This window comes from Ranitomeya variabilis, chromosome 8, assembly GCF_051348905.1.
Source record: "Ranitomeya variabilis isolate aRanVar5 chromosome 8, aRanVar5.hap1, whole genome shotgun sequence".
Lineage (NCBI taxonomy): Eukaryota > Metazoa > Chordata > Amphibia > Anura > Dendrobatidae > Ranitomeya > Ranitomeya variabilis.
The window spans coordinates 47,752,417-47,773,476 of record NC_135239.1 but is presented as its reverse complement, the minus strand read 5'-3'; positions in this window follow the sequence as shown (position 1 = coordinate 47,773,476).

Sequence of the window (21,060 nt, the reverse complement as noted above, 5' to 3'; positions counted from 1 at the left end):
ACACCATATAATGGGCAGGGGTATACGGAGAAGGCCCAGGAGCACAAAGGGTAGGAGTTGGCTGTGTTATACTGCTGACACCTGCCTCTAACAGCTAGCTCTGATCCATGCTGTTTAACCACTTAAATGCCGCTGTCAATTTCCGACAATGGCATTTAAGTGGTGGGATCTTAGTGGGACCGTCGCCTGTTGGCCACATACAACACAATGGGTTATCAAAGAATTGCATTTTTTTGGTCGCTGCACCTTCCTCCAACAAAAAAAATAATGATATTTAATGGACCTTTGTGCCTATGTAAAAATATCCAAGAACGTGCCATGTGCTCATTGTGTCTTATCCTAGAAGTCTCGCTTAGGGATCGTACATTCCATCCGATGTGTGGAAACACTTTAATGACTTGATGATCTCCTCTAAAGTTAAAAATAAATCATAAATTTCTTTTTCATTCCTTAATTACAATCCCGCACGCTGATGCCGTGTTCGCTTATAAGCCGATGAACATTGGAAGGATCGCATCAAGCCGTTGCTTCGAAACTTTCTATATACATGAATCTAATTTTGACTAATTGAGAGTAGGAGGCAAAATTCTGCCGGCGAGCTGCGATTAATTATCAGACGCCGCCGGCTTTTCTAAGGTTTATTGATAAAGGTATCATTCCCTCCATTGTAACGCTGACGTTGTGTTGCTTCTCGGGTCCCGGTGATGGCAGGGTGGTGTCCCTTCCATCAAATGAACTATTCAATTTATGACTGAAGCGAAGGTAGGAAGTAATTATCAAACAGACAATGCTGAGTGTGAAGTAGTCGGCGAAAATATCGATAAAAGCATATGAACCGTCATGCAATTTGCTTAAAGAATAATTAAAAGATCTCCTAGGATCCCTGTCTTTGTATAGCTTCGCTTGATGTTAGTGATGTATGGAATATGATAAGTGCTAAGAGATATTTCATTTGCCGTGCTCCTGACACTTACTCAACGTCAAATACACAATGTTATTTGTTTGGGATCTTTGTACTTTTTTTCAATATATATATATATATATATATATATATATATATATATATATATATATATATTATTTTATTTTTTTTGGCTCTAGATTTAATTCAAAGATCAACAGCGCCACCCGGTGGTCATAAAGTTATTTATTGTAGACTGTTGCCAACACGTTTGCAAAGGGCTGTACATTCATGCTGAGATGAAAAAAGGGACAAATTATGGGGGTACGCAAGCAGTGCCATCAAACTGCCGCCACTGGTTTGTCAAGATAAGAATACAACCTCTACCATGTATAAATGTATGTCTTTGTTATGCTAATTGGCTCCTAATGGCTTGGCTGTCACACTGAAAGAAAATACTGAAAGCAAATTGAATGAATGTTCTGTCGAAAACGCCACTTTCATTTCTGCATAAACATAAATGATACGGTTTTGAATATTAGAAAGAGTCTTGGATAATAAAAAATAATAATAATTAAAAATTCTAAATCATGCAGGGAGGCCAATGAACGCTTGTTTTTTGTTGTTGTTTTTTTTTCTCTTCTTTCATTTCCTTTGTACATGTCGTAGTTGATTGACTTTGTTCTATTTTGGTACTGTAAAAACTGGGAAAGCGCAGATTTTCTCATTACATCTATACATCCTTAGTATTATAGTTTTGTTAGTTTCTTTCACTCTATTATTGTGTTAAAGTGACTTGTTATTTCTTACGATGCATGACTTTGAAGCTTAGGGCTCGTGCACATGGGCTAATTTTTGGACTGAGTGCGATCCGTCAATACAAAGGATCACACTGGGACCAATATTGTGGGCAATGGGAATGTCCAGTGGATTTTCTGCATGGACTTGCAGACTAAGAACTGCAGTGACATCTCGGCTCATAAAAGGCACACTCCACATCAGCAATGGTGCAAGGGATTAGGCTCGTGGCAGAAATCCAACTGGTATAAAAAGAAATATCCGGCCTCACGTCCTCAGGAATGGTGCTATACCTACACATTTCCCATCTTCTGTCTCTTAGTCATAGCAGAGCATCAGAGGAAATGTTCACAAACTCATCTACACGTTGGGGACATTTTCTGTGTGAAATCGACAAGCAGTGCCCAGTGTGTTAGTTCTTCGCTCAGATTCATTGCAACCTTCACCTCGTGCATCTTCTGCACTTCCGCAACAAAATCCACATGTAAGACATGCAGATTCTGCTGGACGATAGATGATGTCTGCAGATATGCTGGGGAGAAATCTGCAGTAAATCTGGAGAGCATGTCAAATTTCTGTGCGGATTTATTGGATACGATCAATTCAAATCTAATCCAATTTGTTGGGACTGCAATAGGTTGCTGATTTTCAGGCCAGAAAATCCAGTGTATCCATCCCATGTGAATATGCCCTTAATTTCAGGTTAAAGACAAGTGTGCACCAGAATTATCAGAATGCAATCTTTACATACAGATATAGCAGACACAAAATTGTTGTCATGATCCAGACCGGGTTTTGAGTCCTGTTTTCCCTTTGTCCTGGACTGGTCATGTCAAGAGTTAACCTTTCTCAGCCTCAGTCTGGGCTCAGGTTGGCTATTTATCGCCACTGTTTCCTGCAGGCGATGTCAGTTTTGCCTAGTGCTGCTGTAGCTGACTCTGATTGCTCTGATTTGTCCTGGTGCATTTGCTGTCTGAACCCGTGTCTCTGTTTTCCCCTATTCCCGTCTGGTACCAGTGTTTCCCTTTAGTGTGCAGACTCCCTGGTTTTGACTTGGCTTGTATCCTGACTTGCTGCTGTCTTTTGTCTTTTGTCTTATCTGCTCCTGTCCGTTACTGACCCCCTGGCTTGTCTCTGACCATGAGTTTTGCTTATTCCTTTGGTACTGCGCTACAGTCTAGGATCTGACCCGGCTTGTTTGACTGTTCTGCTGCCTTTTTATGGTAGCCTCACTGCTGTACTGCAGGTCAGCTCTGTTTAGATGCAGTCCTGCTTCCACTCTACTGCCATCTAGTGGAGCCTGCACCTACCTGCATTGCAGCAGCGTGACAATTGTCATTGAAAAAACTGAGTGAATATACTTCTGAAGGTCAAAGGGTCTGTTTACAGCACTCAATGTGCAGTGTTAAATGCCCGCTGACTGGCAAGCATCTTGGCAGTCGGCGGTCATTTAATAACCTGTTTACATAGGCCAACCCAGCTTCAGATGAGTGCTGAATGATGTGTAATAGTTCTCATAGGCTGCCATTGTTCTTGGCAGCAAAGTGCTGTTTACACTTAACTATGCGCTACTGAGAATCATGATTTTGTGCACTTCAAAGAATCATTTTGCATGTCAAACAAGCGTTTTGCTCATCCAATGAGTGATAGGAAACCGGCTTAATGATTTTCAGGAAACAAATGTCCCTAGAAGCCTAGGATCAGGATAAACATGTAGTGCAAATGGGTTGACCAAAAGAAAAGCCACAGATAGCACAATGAAGAACGTATACACAATGTAGTATGGGCTATATTCCTAAGACACTGCATGTCAATGTAAGATTAGAGATATATTTACACAGGCCAGTTAACGTGAACGATTATTCCTAGGAACCCTTGTCTCCCAATAATCAGATGGTGTAAACAGGCTGCCAGACACCTCACAAACAATACAACATTAACAAATTATTTTTGAGCAGTCATAAAAGATCATTTCCAGCAACACATTGTCCCTTTGTAGACAGGAGATGTGCGTCCGAGTACAATGACAGTCTATGCGCACAGAACTCTCTATCACTGTTTTTTCTGCTTGCATGAGAAGTGCTATCGGCTTGCCTAACTAGGATATTAAAGGGGACTTAAAAAAAAAAGATGTGTAGTTGCTGAGAGACAACTACCTGTCTGTTGTACCTAGCGCCTGTCATTGACTGCTCCTGCCAGAGATTCAGCTGCTCCCTGTTAACAGTGCAGCAGTTTCTCTTCCTGTTGACAGGGCAGCACTAGCGGTGTCATGCTGATTGACAGCCAGCTCCCCCAATTAGGCAGCAGAAAGCGGGCTGTCAATCAGCATGACATCAGTAGTTCCGCCCTGTCAACAGGACGAGAAACCACTGCCCTGTTGACAGGGAGTAGCTGAATGTCTGGCAGGAGTGGTCAATGACCGGCGATGGGTACAACAGACAGGTAGTTGCCTCTGTTAGCAACTGCATGCCTTTTAAAAAAAAACATCTGTTGATTGGAAAATGTGTAGTTAATCAACAATTATAAAATGGTTGCAAGATATTTGGTGAAAACCCACCCTCAAAGCCCAGCTATTTAACAATGGCAGGCTGTACTTGAAGTGTCAGTTAATAAGACTTTTTTCTAGCAAAACATATATGCATATAGCTAAAAAAAAAAACAAAAACAAAACCTTGAAAGTGTCCCTTAAAGACGTGAGGAGAAAAGATAGAGGTCATAGTTGATAGATCTTCTAGAACTCTGGATAGTAGAAATATGACCTTTAAGACCACAGAGACCACAGAGGAAAGCATGAGTGTTAGCAGTGTAGAAGTGTTAATAAAAGCGCATTATGAACTGATCTATGTGATCTTGGGTTGTTTAAAGTTACATTGATGCCATTAGCAGTTATTATCACTTTAATTTATTGTACCGTATGTTCAAACCAACCACAAATGTGCCTCACATACCACATCTTGTATTCATCCCTGCTAATCTAATCTATCATTCTTGCCAAAGGCTCCAAAACAGACTAATTATCAAGTATTAAGAGTTCACGTAGTGAGGTGACTTCTATAAGCCATTGGTCTGAGGGAGTATCACATACTGGAGGCGATGGTGCAGCAAAGCAGGTTTTCATGGATGACAAGGGCATCAGAGAGGGCCATGACATCAAACAAAGCAGGTAGAACATTATTCAGAGCCAGGTGTGCGGATACGCAGAACAATAATTGTAAGGGATACTGATTGTTTCCAGCAGAAATAGTTAATACAGTTTGATATCTTCTAGCAGGCAAGTAGTTAATAACAGCAATAGGAGAGTAGTATAGTTAAACTGGAGACTTACTGTCATGACTCTGTTGTTGGGTGCCCCGGGACCAGGGACCCCTTCCCTGCCCCTAACGCTATGGGTGCCCTAGCTCACCCTGTTCCCCAGATTACTTCTGATGGTGAAGAAGCCAGGGCCACGTACCTTGCCTTAGCTCCTGAATCCACCTTCCATCTGCACCATTCCCACAATCAGGGGAGACGGGGGTAGAAGTGTACCGTAATACACCAACCAGACTAACAAGGTAATACGAACAGGGATAACAAAAAATAAGAAAAACATAAAAAAAACATACTCACACAGACAATAGAGGAATGCACCGGGGAGTGGAGAATGGGGTTAAACCAAAGTAGGAAAAGAAAGGGAATTATCACACACTTAAAACCAGTCATGCAGCAAAAACTTACTCTGGCAATGAGTGCTAGCCAGGGCCCAGATTATATAGGAGATGGGAGTGGCTAACAGTGAACAGCTGAGAGCCTTAATGCAGGAAAGATTTCAGGAACTCTCAAGTGAGCAGATTAACCCCTGCACTGATAAAAGAAACTTGTGCCATTAATATGAAGGTGAAGTGCTTCTAATCAGTGCAGGAGTAGGAGAAATCAGACGCTACGATCTTCTGGCTCCTCTCTTTCGCGGTAAAACCGTGACACTTGAAAAGATGCATTGCCTTGATTGCAGAAGCATCACAGAGGACAGCTATGAGACGTTGTCAACTTGACTGCTGAGAGGTACGGTAGGTGTTGAAAACACATAGTAAGCTTTACTGAGCTTGGACATAAAGATTGTTTCAGGGGAGTCAGGAGAAGCAGATGAGATGATTAGACACATGGTTAGAGGTAAGCCAAGTGCATTAGTAGCTAACTCCTGACAAACTTGAGGTAACTGTGGGATATCCTACTTAATTCCCAATCGTCTGGTCTCCGCCTTAACTGTCCTTAAAAGTACAAGAGTGATGATGTCAAATTAGTTTGCCTTGCCGGGTTACTTGAGAAACCTGGCATGGACTACTGCAAAGTCAGGTCAGGCATGGATCAAGGCCAAGCCCTGGACCCTGAACAGGCAACACTGAGACTTCAGTCAACTGAACACAGTTAAAATTTGCCTCATTATAGGGAATTGATGGGTCACATAGTTATGTGAATTAAGGTATATGTCATAATTGTGAACCAAAAGTGACCTCTCCCAATGCTCAATGTCCATATACATGCACACTCAACTTTGCTAAGCTGTCATGTGTTTTCAATGGGGAGAGTGGAATAAGCTTCTGGCAACAACTTAACTCCAAGGAGAACAAAAAAAAAATGAAGTGTTCGCATTCAAACTGCCTGATCCTTCTTGCGTCCAAACACGGTCAGACATGAATCCAACAAGAAAAACCTCTTTATGAAATCATATGGAGATGCAGTATGTCTTCGTAGAATGCTACATGCATCCTATTAGGGCTCAGCACGCCACTCCCTTACTCTGCAGGTTGAAGCTATAGGGGTACAGTATTATGTTATTGGCTGTTTATTTCAATAGCAAAATTCAAGGAATGTAATATATCTACAGCCAGGGCCGAAAGTGTTGTCACCCTTGAAATTGTTCCAGAAAATGAAGCATTTCTCCCAGAACAATATTGCAATTACACATGTTTTGTTATACATGTTTATTTCCTTTGTGTGTATTGGAACAACACAAAAAAAAAGCAAATTGGACATAATTTCACACAAATCCACAAAATTATTAGCAGCATCACTCTAATATTTGGTTGCACATCCTTTGGAATAAATAACTGCAATCAATTGTATCCTATAACCACCAACTAGCTTTTTACACCTCTCAACTGGAATTTGAGACCATTTCATGCTTCTTTAAAGGTTAATTTCAACTGCTGCTCAGTCAAGATGATCCATATTCTATTTACAAAGAGAGTATGGATTTTTGACTGTTTAACTACAGAGAGTACATGCCAGAACCTCAGCAATAGAAAGCTGTGTAGACTGACTGGTAATAAATAAAGTACAGATTTTGGCTCAGCAGCAGTTAGAGGCTGCTTTTAAAGGAGCCTGAAGTGGCTACGTGAAACCGCACTACAGCAAGGTGGGATAGAAGGAATAACAATAAGATAATGAAGTATTTTATAAAAATGCATAATTTTGCAGTTTATTGCCTTTTTATCATGGTCCACATAGAATATGATTAAGCTAGGACTGGATGGTGAAAGAACATTTGTGCAAATTGATTTTTTTTATGAATGCATTTTGTCTGTGAAAAAAACAGTCGCTTACATGGAAAAATGTAAAGTCAAAATTGCACTTGAGAGCCAAAAGGGTTGAATGTTTTGCAACATCAACGCACGTTAACACAGGTGACACTGCGACATAATTGAAAATCAATGTATCACCATGTTATTCATACCACACAAGACGTTGGCATGTAGCCCTAGCCTAAGAAGTGACACAGCACATCATCAGTACGGGCTTACAGTTGTGGCCAAAAGTATTGACACCCCTGCAATTCTGTCAGATAATACTCAGTTTCTTCCTGAAAATGATTGCAAACACAAATTCTTTGGTATTATCTTCATTTAATTTGTCTTAAATGAAAAAACACAAAAAGAATTGTCCTAAAGCCAAATTGGATATAATTCCACACCAAACATAAAAAAGGGGGTGGACAAAAGTATTGGCACTGTTCGAAAAATCATGTGATGCTTCTCTAATTAGTGTAATTAACAGCACCTGTAACTTACCTGTGGCACCTAACAGGTGTTGGCAATAACTAAATCACACTTGCAGCCAGTTGACATGGATTAAAGTTGACTCAACCTCTGTCCAGTGTCCTTGTGTGCACCACATTGAGCATGGAGAAAAGAAAGAAGACCAAAGAACTGTCTGAGGACTTGAGAAACCAAATTGTGAGGAAGCATGAGCAATCTCAAGGCTACAAGTCCATCTCCAAAGACCTGAATGTTCCTGTGTCTACCGTGCGCAGTGTCATCAAGAAGTTTAAAGCCCATGGCACTGTGGCTAACCTCCCTAGATGTGGACGGAAAAGAAAAATTGACAAGAGATTTCAACGCAAGATTGTGCGGATGTTGGATAAAGAACCTCGACTAACATCCAAACAAGTTCAAGCTGCCCTGCAGTCCGAGGGTACAACAGTGTCAACCCGTACTATCCGTCGGCATCTGAACGAAAAGGGACTGTATGGTAGGAGACCCAGGAAGACCCCACTTCTTACCCCGAGACATAAAAAAGCCAGGCTGGAGTTTGCCAAAACTTACCTGAAAAAGCCTAAAACGTTTTGGAAGAATGTTCTCTGGTCAGATGAGACAAAAGTAGAGCTTTTTGGGCAAAGGCATCAACATAGAGTTTATAGGAGAAAAAAAGAGGCATTCAAAGAAAAGAACATGGTCCCTACAGTCAAACATGGCGGAGGTTCCCTGATGTTTTGGGGTTGCTTTGCAGCCTCTGGCACTGGACTGCTTGACCGTGTGTATGGCATTATGAAGTCTGAAGACTACCAACAAATTTTGCAGCATAATGTAGGGCCCAGTGTGAGAAAGCTGGGTCTCCCTTAGAGGTCATGGGTCTTTCAGCAGGACAATGACCCAAAACACACTTCAAAAAGCACTAGAAAATGGTTTGAGAAAAAGCACTGGAGACTTCTAGGGTGGCCAGCAATGAGTCCAGACCTGAATCCCATAGAACATCTGTGGAGAGATCTAAAAATGGCAGTTTGGAGAAGGCACCCTTCAAATATCAGGGACCTGGAGCAGTTTGCCAAAGAAGAATGGTCTAAAATTCCAGCAGAGCATTGTAAGAAACTCATTGATGGTTACCGGAAGTGGTTGGTTGCAGTTATTTTGGCTAAAGGTTGTGCAACCAAGTATTAGGCTGAGGGTGACAATACTTTTGTCTGGCCCATTTTTGGAGTTTTGTGTGAAATGATCAATGTTTTGCTTTTTGCTTCATTCTCTTTTGTGGTTTTTCATTTAAGACAAATTAAATGAAGATAATAATACCAAAGAATTTGTGTTTGCAATCATTTTCAGGAAGAAACTGAGTATTATCTGACAGAATTGCAGGGGTGTCAATACTTTTGGCCACAACTGTACTTGGGAATGGCACTTACAATAAATACTTGAGTTGCTCCTGACTCTGTGTAAGGAATGACAAATTTAAGTAAGAGCCTCTAAAAAACGTTAGATTTAACATTAATTTCCTTTTTATAACATACTTCAGATATTTGGTTTTACATATGTTGAAGTTTTCAAAGATTGCTTGAAAATACATAAAGGTTATATTACACTTGGGGGAAAAAAAAGCATAGTATTCAAATCAACCTGGGCTTTATTTGATGATATATCAATTTTACAAATGTGAAGGTGCATTAAACCACAAATAAGACTGAAGTATTAATAGAAAATTTCAATCCTCAACTTAATTAAAAGTAGAGTCTCCCTTGGGAACTTCTTAATTTAAGACCATTTTTATAGAAAATATTCAGACATTAATTCACAGCGAAGCCATGTTGATATCCGTCTTAAATCTTTACGAGATGATCTCTAAAGGAAAGACACAAATTGGAAAAAAAATATGAGAAATTGACAACTAAGACTACTCAATTTTTTTGTTTTCTCTCCGGGGACGATCTAGCTTCCAGTTATAAATGCATTTAATTATTTTTTGTAATTCACTAAATATTTAGTTAATGTTATGTGCATCTATACTTATAGTTATGTTTCAACTTGATTTACGATCAAATAAGCCAAAGAGTCGTAGATTATTTTCTGTACCCAAAGTGCTTTCATTGAGTACAAAAAAGCACTTATTTAAATTTCCTTCTTGTGTCCTAGAAATGATTTAACAGTCTTTAAAGTTTCTCTGTTATGGAAAAGGCTATTACCGATAATGGTTGTGCAATTTTTAAAGTGATATTACACCGGAGAGTTTCATGCTATAAACATAATTTAAGTTTGCACAGCTCATTAAAGAAGAAAAACTTTCTGGGTGTAGAGAAAGTTGCATTGCTCTAACTGCGCCTATGTTGGCGCTACACATCTTAGGCTATGTTTCCGTTTTTTTAGTTAGAGTTGATGCATTAGCCAAGAAAATGTCATTAGCATGTGCTATTGTAAAGAATATAAAAATATGTATAGCCCCCAAAACACACCAAATGGACATTCTTTTTAGTTAGAAGCGATGGCTCATTTAATTCATAGTCTGGCTCATTTATTATGTTTTGCTGTAATATTTTGAACTTTGCTCAGAAAGGGTGGCCACCTCCCTGCTTGTACAAAGTATTCCATCTGCATAGCTTCACATGAATAGGTGTCTCAGTCAGGATCCCGTCCTGCTCTGCCTTTATTAATATTGACGTCGTTTGACACATGGTAAGGTTTTAATACCAGAGACCGGTTCGGACCCTCCCAATGGGTACACCTTTTCGTGGAAAGGCTAGGACCATTCCGATGTGTACACCTTGTCGTGGAAAGGTTAGGACCATGCCGATGGGAACACCTTGTGGTGGAAAGGTTAGGACCGTCCCAATGGGTACACCTTATGGTGGAAAGGTTAAGACCGTCTCCATGGGTACACCTTGTGGTGGAAATGTTAGGACCATCCTGATGAGTACACCTTATGGTGGAAAGGTTAGGAGCGTCTCCATGGGTACACCTTGTCATGGAAAGGTTAGGACCATCTCAATGGGTACACGTTATGGTGGAAAGGTTAGGACCATCTCCATGGGTACACCTTGTCGTGGAAAGGTTAGGACCATCCCGATGGATACACCTTGTCGTGTAAAGGTTAGGACCCTCCTGATGGGTACACCTTGTCGTAGTGGGATAGTTTTTATGTTTACTTGATTAAAATAGCATTACCTAAGTACCTTACCTTGCCGTAAGGGTATATTCTCATTTTGGTTTTTTTTGTTAGGTTTTGTCTGTAAAATGGCTACAGTGTGAACATGCACTTACACTTTGAACATATACCAGTTTATAGTATGGCTCATTTATTTGGTGTTACAGACATTTTGACAAACAGCACTCTTACTCTTGTTATTCTATGGGTTTATGCATATTCAATTTTTTTCCTTGAACAGAGTAGTCTGAGGGGAAAAAAATCGGTGACATGTCCAATGTTGATCCAACTGTCGGATCAAAATTGACAATGCAAGTCTATGGGTCCATAGAAAACATTGGACCGCATCCGATTTTCATAGATAGAAGAGTATAGATTTTCATTTCATATTTTCATGTGTACTATTGATTTCAGGGGAAAAAAATGAAAATCATTTTCATTTTTTAAACATATTGTGTTTTTTAAAGTGACCATAACCACTTAAAATCCCCACATTTCAAGCAGGAGATGTTTTTATAACGCTCAGCAGTGTCAACCATATTAACAACTATTGGGACCACTCCAATACCTCAAATGGGCGATCATTAGCCTTAAAGACTTGTTAATAATGGAGTTTTGGTTATATCAACAAAATGCTAAACTTCAGCTTATGGATTGTCCTCCTTATCTGAAAAATTAACAAAAAAGTGTCATATGTGCAAACAGGCAGAAGAGATTGTTGGTGAGGATTCTCATACTTTGCAGCTTGTTGGCTTTCTTTTGTGTCATTTGAAACAAAAAACTGCATTATAACTGCATCACGGCACAGTTCCTGCGCTTGGAAAATGACCCCTCATTTGATCAACAGTTATTGCTAGCTAAAGCCTGAGGAACAGTCCCTCATAATCCAGAATAATTTCATTCCATTGGAATGAATGGGGGACGTTTCAGTTTTTCTTGGCTGGATAAACAGCAGTGCTTCATATTCTACACACCAATAGGTATAAATGTGCATACAAATTAGGTTCCCCGTGCAGAAATATATATCCATATGTTACTAACATTGCCAGAAAATAAACTGGAAAGAAAACTTTGCTCACATAAATATCTGCAGAACCTATAGTAACAGTATTACAACTTTAAAGGGCAATTTCACCTAAGAAAACCATGCATATCACACATCTGAGCAGAAACATTCCTTGTCTTGTCTTTTAGCACAAAAGTCACTCATAATGATTTGTTTCAGCAGTTGCACCCGACGCTGGTGGCTTAGGGGGCACAAATGTCACTCTGTCAATTAATGAGCCACTACTATTATAAATGGTGCATATTTTAAAGCAATTCTCCAGGAACTTTAGTATATGTCAGTGCAACCACTGCACAGCAATCTTCTTTTCCCCATTTTAGTAATCTGTCATTTATAATCATTTCATCATTGCTATAATAGAAATCAGCTCTTCATGCAGTAACTTCCTGGTGAGGCTGGGACATGCAGTGACTTCCTGGTATGGCCGGAACATGCAGTGACTTCTTGGTATGGCCGGAACATGCAGTGACTTCCTGGTGAGGCTGGGACATGCAGTGACTTCCTGGTATGGCCGGAACATGCAGTGACTTCCTGGTATGGCCGGTACATGCAGTGACTTCTTGGTATGGCCGGAACATGCAGTGACTTCCTGGTGAGGCTGGGACATGCAGTGACTTCCTGGTATGGCCGGAACATGCAGTGACTTCCTTGTATGGCTGAAAAATGCAGTGACTTCTTGGTATGGCCGGAACATGCAGTGACTTCCTGGTGAGGTTGGGACATGCAGTGACTTCCTGGTAAGGCCAGGACATGCAGTGACTTCTCGGTATGGCCGGAATATGCAGTGACTTCGTGCTGAGGTTGGGACATGTAGCGACTTCCTGGTGAGGTTGGGACATGTAGTGTCTTTCTGGTGAGGTTGGGACATGTAGCGACTTCCTGGTGAGGTTGGAACTTGCAGTGACTTCTTGGTGAGGTTGGGACATGCAGTGACTTCCTGGTATGGCCGGAACATGCAGTGACTTCCTGGTATGGCCGGAACATGCAGTGACTTCCTGGTATGGCAGGAACATGCAGTGACTTCCTGGTGAGGTTGGGATATGCAGTGACTTCCCGGTAAGTCCAGGACATCCAGTGACTTCCCAGTATGGCTGGAACATGCAGTGACTTCCTGGTATGGCCGGAACATGCAGTGACTTCCTGGTGAGGTTGGGACATGCAGTGACTTCCTGGTAAGGCCAGGACATACAGTGACTTCTCGGTATGGCCAGAATATGCAGTGACTTCGTGGTGAGGCCAGGACATGCAGTGACTTCCTGGTATGGCCGGAACATGCAGTGACTTTTTGGTGAGGTTGGGACATGTAGCGACTTCCTGGTGAGGTTGGGACATGTAGTGTCTTTCTGGTGAGGTTGGGACATGTAGTGACTTCCTGGTGAGGTTGGACCTTGCAGTGACTTCTTGGTGAGGTTGGGACATGCAGTGACTTCCCGGTATGGCTGGAACTTGCAGTGACTTCTTCGTGAGGTTGGGACATGCAGTGACTTCCCGGTATGGCTGGAACTTGCAGTGACTTCTTCGTGAGGTTGGGACATGCAGTGACTTCCCGGTATGGCTGGAACTTGCAGTGACTTCTTGGTGAGGTTGGGACGTCCTGGTGAGGTTGGGACATGTAGTAACTTCCTGGTGAGGATGGGACATGTAGTGACTTTATAAAAATAAGAATAGATATGTGAGCTAACTGCAACATTTGGATGGCGTTTCTAAAGAAACCCACCGGGCATGCTCAGAAAAAATATCCCTGATTCGTTAGGGCTGCAGTGTTAGCTACGACAGCACTGAGGCTCTCCAGCACGCTATGGGGCAGACAGTGGAGAACTACCAATTAATTACAGGCAGAGAGGCTAGGCAGGGGTTTTCTCATCATTAATCATAGTTACTGACACTAGGTCCACCTGAACTGAGGATGCTTTGTAATGCTACCTGTTTGGATGTGGACTAAACCAGGGCAGAGTCAAAAGGGAGTATGCATTCTTCACTGGGGGTGATTATCAGCCACTAAGAAACGTTTTTGTTTTTTTTTTAGTCATGGATGTTTTAAAACAAGAAACCACCTAAGCATACTCTCCTTCCAGCAACCCATAGAACCAGAGCAGGTCGGCTCCAGAAGCAATGTCAGCACAGATCACAATTCAACAGGACCGATGAAGTCTGTAATTGTCAGACACAGTCAAGTGACTAGAAGAGCAAATCATCAGGGAACCATATGATTATGCACTTTTCTAATCATCTGACCTCTGCAGCTAATCATTGGCTTCGGTATTCACTGTTGGCTTCCAAAAGGAGCCGGCAATGCTTCCGGAACTGGCACAGACTGCACTGGATCCACAGGAGTGCTGCAAGGCGAGTATTATTCCGATAATTGTTTTAAAAAGATCCATACCTAAAAAAAATAGGTTTATTGTTTGACAATCCCTTAAATCTCTAGAGATGTAGGCTTTCTCAAAGTAGATGCCAAGGTACCAAAATGTAATGCAGGTAACGTAGTCAAAATTGCTCAGTGCTGGTGGCCAAAGGTCACAGTATGTGGCAGATGGAAGATCATATTCAGAAAACAAGCCAGTAAGTGATGGTAGAGGGGTCCTGAAATTGAAGGACATTGGTCGGAGAAGAATTTTGACGTACTCTGGCACATCAAGAGACTAGGACTCTGTGAATTGGAGGCACCACCAGAGGGCCCAGAAGAAGGGAGCGCCGGTAAGCAGGAGGCCAAGTCAGAAAATAGAAGCTGACATGAAGGGAGCTGTGGTGGCCTCAGAGCATAGCAGATACTATAATATTACAGGTCTCTCACCTAGCCAAATTAGATGTCCTTCTTTGCATTGATGAGTCGCAAAAAACCAAAACACGTGCCTGGAAATGGAGTATTTGGTTTGATTTATCATCCAAAGACATGTGGCAAGGCTCGTTAAAGGGTTGGTTTTGACTTTTAGGATTGTTATAGCCAATACGTGGCACTAGAGCTCAAGTACTTTTCACTCCTTCCCATAAGAAACAATTTCCATATAATATTATAAAAATCTTCACTTTCCAAATCAGTCAATGCAGAGGATCGGTACAATCAGCACTGACAATGATAGTCTATGAAGGACTGCCGGAGAAAGCCGGGCGCTGCAGTCCCATTAACAATGAATGGAGCACCACAGCTAAATTCAAGAGTGGGATGTGGAGCACGGATCTGAGGAGCACTGGGGTCTCTGAGCACTATTATTCGGCTAATTATCCACTATCCTATGGACAGGTGATACCTTGTTGTTGTTTTTTATTACGGTGGGGGGAGGTAATTGCAGTTTTGTAATCGTTGTGTATTATGATATACATGCAAGACACATGTACAATGCGAAATGCATCAGGACACAACAGACCCCACAATGTTATTTTTTCCCAGCTTTTCTGAGTAGTCCAATGTGCATTTTAATAAAATAATAGGATATTCATTCTCCACCTTCACACAAGATTGCGTCTTCATTCCCGTCATCCACAGAAGATTGACTGGAAGGTTAAAACACTATCTTTGATACCATAAAAGAAGGACATTCACTTTTATGTTCTTTTTCAACAGCAGACAAGCTGTACTCACATCACCTGCCAGTATAAGGTTATTAAAGTATGCCAGATTAAGCAGAAAATCTATAGTCAGCGCCGGAGTTGTAGCTGTCACCCGCACAGAACTTTCCCATTTGAGAAAAATTGTAGATATGGCTTTTCTTAAACAAACTGACAGTTATTCAGTTACGAAAACAATGTAGGAGGATACCTGTTAGGAGCATGAAAGATTAAAGCGGGTATTATTTCAGACACTCACAAATTGATTAAAGGCAACTCACTGACCTGTCTGGCTGACAATTTCCTCCGTACACACTCGATAAAACATATCCCCTATAAAGACAGAATTACATTACAGAAAATTGTTTGAGAGTCTGCCAAAACAGGATCCTCCAATCTGTCATCTGAACAGTATCCTACAGAGAGAAGGCAAAATCCTATAAATTGGGGTCTACCTGTATATTTGTATATCCGGGCTGTATAGCAGCAGGTGTCTCTAAAGTTATACAAAAAAAAAAAGGTGACCATCATTTTAATTTTTATTTCATAAATCAATAGTACACATGGAAATAAGAAACTTTGTAATATGTCTTATGAGAAAAATATGTTTTTTTTCAACTCCTGGCTTCACCTTTTACTTTCAATTCATCGGTAAAATCATTATTCAGTGAAGACAGATTTTCCCATTAATGAGATTAGGAGATGGCAGTTGGTGCTTTTAAAATTCTATAGAGATTAGGAGGAGGAGCAGGAGGCACAGACATTCTGCTACAAGTCCTCCAGAAGCATCAGTAACTGGTCTCCATGGAACTTTAAAACACCAACTGTCATCTATCTTAGTTAATGGGAAAATCTTTATTGACTGAAGACAGATTTTACTCATGAATTGAGATTGAATGTCCAATCCAGGACAAGAAAGAAGCAGATTTCTCTAATAAGATATATTATAAAGTTTCTTATTTTCACCTGTACTATTAATTGAAGGGAAAAATTAAAATTACTTAATTTTTAATAGCCCCATTTTATAATTATAATGATGATAGGAGAACATGCTAAAACCTGAACAAAACATTTTTTTTTTTTTTACTACTTTTTAAAATTGCTGGTTTCACAGATACACTGCTCAGTACTGCTGTATGACAAATGGCAGTCTAAGGACAGGGAATTTATCAAGATGGGAAAATCCTGTTAAGGTTAACTTGCACTTTAGAATTGCATAGTTTGTGCTTTTTTACTAGTGTTTTGTATTGCATTTTTTTACACTGTAGATTTTGTCTCTTTTTGATGTCAAGCTTTAAATAAAATGTTTGCTTTGGAAGCATTCTGTTTGTGCAGTTACTTAGCTTTAACAAAACTTTATTGATAAAGTCATTGGTGTGAGTGGATTAAATGCATTTTATTCTATGTTGCCGTTGCAGAAACACAAAAAATACAAGGGGCCCGCTGCCCTGCCACGTATTCTCAGCCCACCTCTGATCCTCTGCTTAAGTCATTGCTTTGATCGCACTGGTACAGAGGCAGTCACATTTATTTTACTTTGACTTTCCAGCGGTGGCGCAGCAACCGGGGTGGGTATAGAGTGTAGTCACACCGGGCCCCATGCTCTGATGGGCCCACCAGGGGCTACACTACCCTTGACTGTATCAGCATGTGCAGCACACTGATACCATTAATTTCTGTGGTAGAATATGGAGACATAATCTCCCTGCACTACCACTCTCTGTTCTGTAGACCGAAATCTGCAGCACACACGCATGAAGTCAAAGGGTTCCATCGCTCTGCACTGGGGCTCTGAAGTCCAGTGCACGCACCAGCACTTTGTTGGAGGACTCGTCAGGATCCTGGATTCGGTGAGTATATGATGCTTATTTTAACTAAAATTTATGGTGTGACTGTGGGGGAATCATAAAGGATGGAGGCCCCTCATACATTGTAGGGAATACTGTGGGGCTCTCATACAGTATGGGCACTCCATAAAGTGTGGCAGTCATTATACTATATGGAGGACTATGGGGAGTGCAGTATACTGTATGGAGTACTATGGGGAGTGCAGTATAATATATGGAGAACAAGGAGTACATTATACTATATGGAGGACTATGGGGAGTGCAGTATACTGCGTGGAGGGCTGTGGGGAGTGCGGTATACTGTACGAAGGACAATGGGGAGTGCAGCATACTGCATGGAGGACTATTTTGTGAATTATACTATATGGAGGACTATGGAGAGTACATTATACTATATTGAGGACTATGGGGAGTACATTATACTATATTGAGGACTATGGGGAGTGCAGTATACTGTATGGAGAACTATGGGGAGAGCAGGACCAGGACTTTACAGGGGGCATGCCGAGTATTTGCGCTGTAGGAAATATCATGTCGCTCATATAGAGACATTTTTTATTTAGTAATGGAGGCCTATTGAGAGTGCAGTATACTGTATGGAGGACTATGGGTAGTGCAGTATACTGTATGGAGGACTATGCTATGCTGGTTTACTGGTTATTTTTCTCACTTATATAGCTCCATTAATTCCACAGCGCTTTACAGACAAAATTGGCACTGTCGCCATTGGGGCTCACTATCTAGATTCCCTATAAGTATGTTTTTGGAGTGGGGGAGGAAACGCAAACATGGGGTGAACACACACAGTCCTTGCAGATGTTGTCCTTGGTGGGATTTGAACTCAGGACTCCAGCGCTGCAAGGCTGCAGTGCTAACCACTAAGCCACTGTGCTGCCTACTCAGATATTCCCCTCCCCCAGCTTAACCCCTAGCTACACCTTGGCTTTCTACCTTTGCGTTTTGAATTGTACATGTTGGTGTATGGCTACCTCTATCTTGGTCGTGCACTGATATCACTCCAAAACTGTTTAAACTAGACAAGAACATAACTGTTAAGGTTAAAAGGAACCAGCCATGTTGTACATGCAGTCCGATTTGTGGAGAAGGAGAAGCTGTGTGGAATGACTCTATATAATACATGAGTTTCACTTTTTGTATTGAGGAACTGAAATAAATTAACTTTTTGATGATATTCTAATTTTGTGAGAAGTACCTGTATATATATATATATATATATATATATATATATATATATATATATATATATATACATATATATATATATATATACATATATATACATATATATACATATATATACATATATATATATATATATATATATATATATATATATATACATATATATATATATATATATATATATATATATATATATATATATATATATATATATATATATACACACACACTTTTTTTTTGCTTAAGGCCTCCGGCTAGATCTCGAGACTTGATGGATGAGCGATCTGTAGGAAGATCGATCTTGGGCAAGAATAGATAGATCCACCAAGGTCTTCTCTGCCATTATCTTGATTGTAATATCAAATCAACAGGTTGCTGGTCTTCTTTCGCCTTGTTCCTTCTATTCTTCCCACCATGATGTCCTTCTCCAGTGATTGACCTATGATGTGTCCAAAGTAGGCAAGTCATAGCTTGGTGGTCCTTGCTTCGAGTGACATGTCTGGCTTGTTTTGTTCCAAAATTAGTTTGTTCTTCTTGCCATCCATGGTATTGATAACATCCTTCTCCAGCACCACATTTCAAAGGCGTAGATTCTTCTTCTGTTCTTTATCGTCTGGGTTTCACATCCGTATGTTATTACAGAACAGACCAAACTATGTACGAGCCAAGTCTTCATCACCAGTGAGATGTTCCTTGATTTGAAGACCTTGTCCAGTGACTTCATTGTTGAGCTGCCTATAGCTATTCTATTGACTCTCGCTGTCGTTGCTGGATCTTTAGTGATCGATCCAAGTAGGCTGAAGTCCTTTACAACTTCCAGTTCATCGCCGTCCATCTCAAATGTGTCCTGGTCATTCCTGGCAGTAGTTACAACCTTTGTGTTGAGTAGCAGTTCCGTGTTCGAGCTTTCCATTTTGACACTCCGAAATAAGTTCTGTAATCCAAAGTCCATACATAGTGTATAGGAAGTTAATATTTCTTAGCGCTGTTGCATTTTCTTGTAGTTGTTCCCATTTGTAGACACCACTGTCTTGACCCACTCAAGCTTGAGATAAAAAAAACTTGATTTTTTTTTTATTTTGTTTTTTAACCACCATGTGCTAACAGCAGGAGACTCTGGGAAGACATTGAAAATAATTCCGCTAATAAATACAGTCATCTTTAGCAATGTATTAATTCTATACATCAAACTAATGTTTGAAACAAGCAGGGCCGCCGCTACAGATGGTATGTAAATTTCCGAAATAAATCACTTCTCAAAAACTAAATGTAATTTTAATCAAAGATGACACATCTAAGAGTCTATGAGCAGATCTGAGAACATGAATGGAGCAGACAACAAAGTCTATCCTGTCATGTACACTTAACCTATGATGTGAATGTCTAATGTTAGCGAGCTTTCAAGTTGCAGAACAAAACCAAGAGAAATTTACTTTATGTAAAAAGAGACCAGACTGAGGATATTGCTGCTTCTTATTTGCTGCGTGTATTCTGCATCTGCTGAAAGCTCACATATTTCTATACATATAGTTTTCTTCAACCTTTTTAAAGGGAACCTGTCACCCCCAAAATGGAAGTTGAGCTAAGCCCACCGGCATCAGGGGCTTATCTACAGTATTCTGGAATGCTGTAGATAAGCCCCAATGTAACCTGAAAGATGAGAAAAAGAGGTTAGATTATACTCACCCAGGGGAGGTCCCGCTGCGGTCCAGTCCGATGAGCGTTGCGGTCCAGCGCCTCCCATCTTCTTGCGATGATATCCTCTTCTGGTCTTCACGCTGCTGCTCCGGCGCAGGCGTACTTTGTCTGGCCTGTCAGGTGCCGGGCCTCTCTGACCTTTCCCGGCGCCTGCGCGCTGCTGTACTTTGCTCTGCCCTCAACAGGACAAAGTACGCCTGCGCCGGAGCTGCGGCATGAAGACAAGAACAGGACGTGATCGTAAGAAGATGGGAGGCGCCGGACCGCGACGCCCACCCATTGGATCGGACCGGAGCAGGACCGCCCCTCGGTGAGTATAATATAACCTCTTTTTCTCATCTTTCAGGATACATCGGGGGCTTATCTACAGCATTACAGAACTTCCATTTTGGGGGTGACAGGTTCCCTTTAAAAGGAATCGGTAATCAGGCTTTTGCCACCTAATCTGAGAAAAGCATAATGTAGAGACAGAGACCCTGATTCCAGCGCTGTGTCACTTATTGGGCTATTTGCTGCAGTTTTCATTAAATCAGTTGACAGTATTACTAGAGGGACTAGCAAACCTGCTGCCAGGTAGTCCTGAATAATCCTAAGCTCTATATAACTCCCGCCACTGATTGGCAGCTTTCTGCCTATGCACAGTGTACACAGAAAGCTGCCAATCAGTGATGTGGGCGGGGTTTTATAGGGCTCAGCATTCAGAGATCTGCTAGATCTGCAGCAGATAAAAGTGATTTTATCAAAACTGCAGCAAGCAGCCCAGTAAGTGAGACTTGACTGTAATCAGGGTATCTTGACCTAAATGATGCTGCTCTCGGATGGGTAGAAAGAGCCTGGCGTCA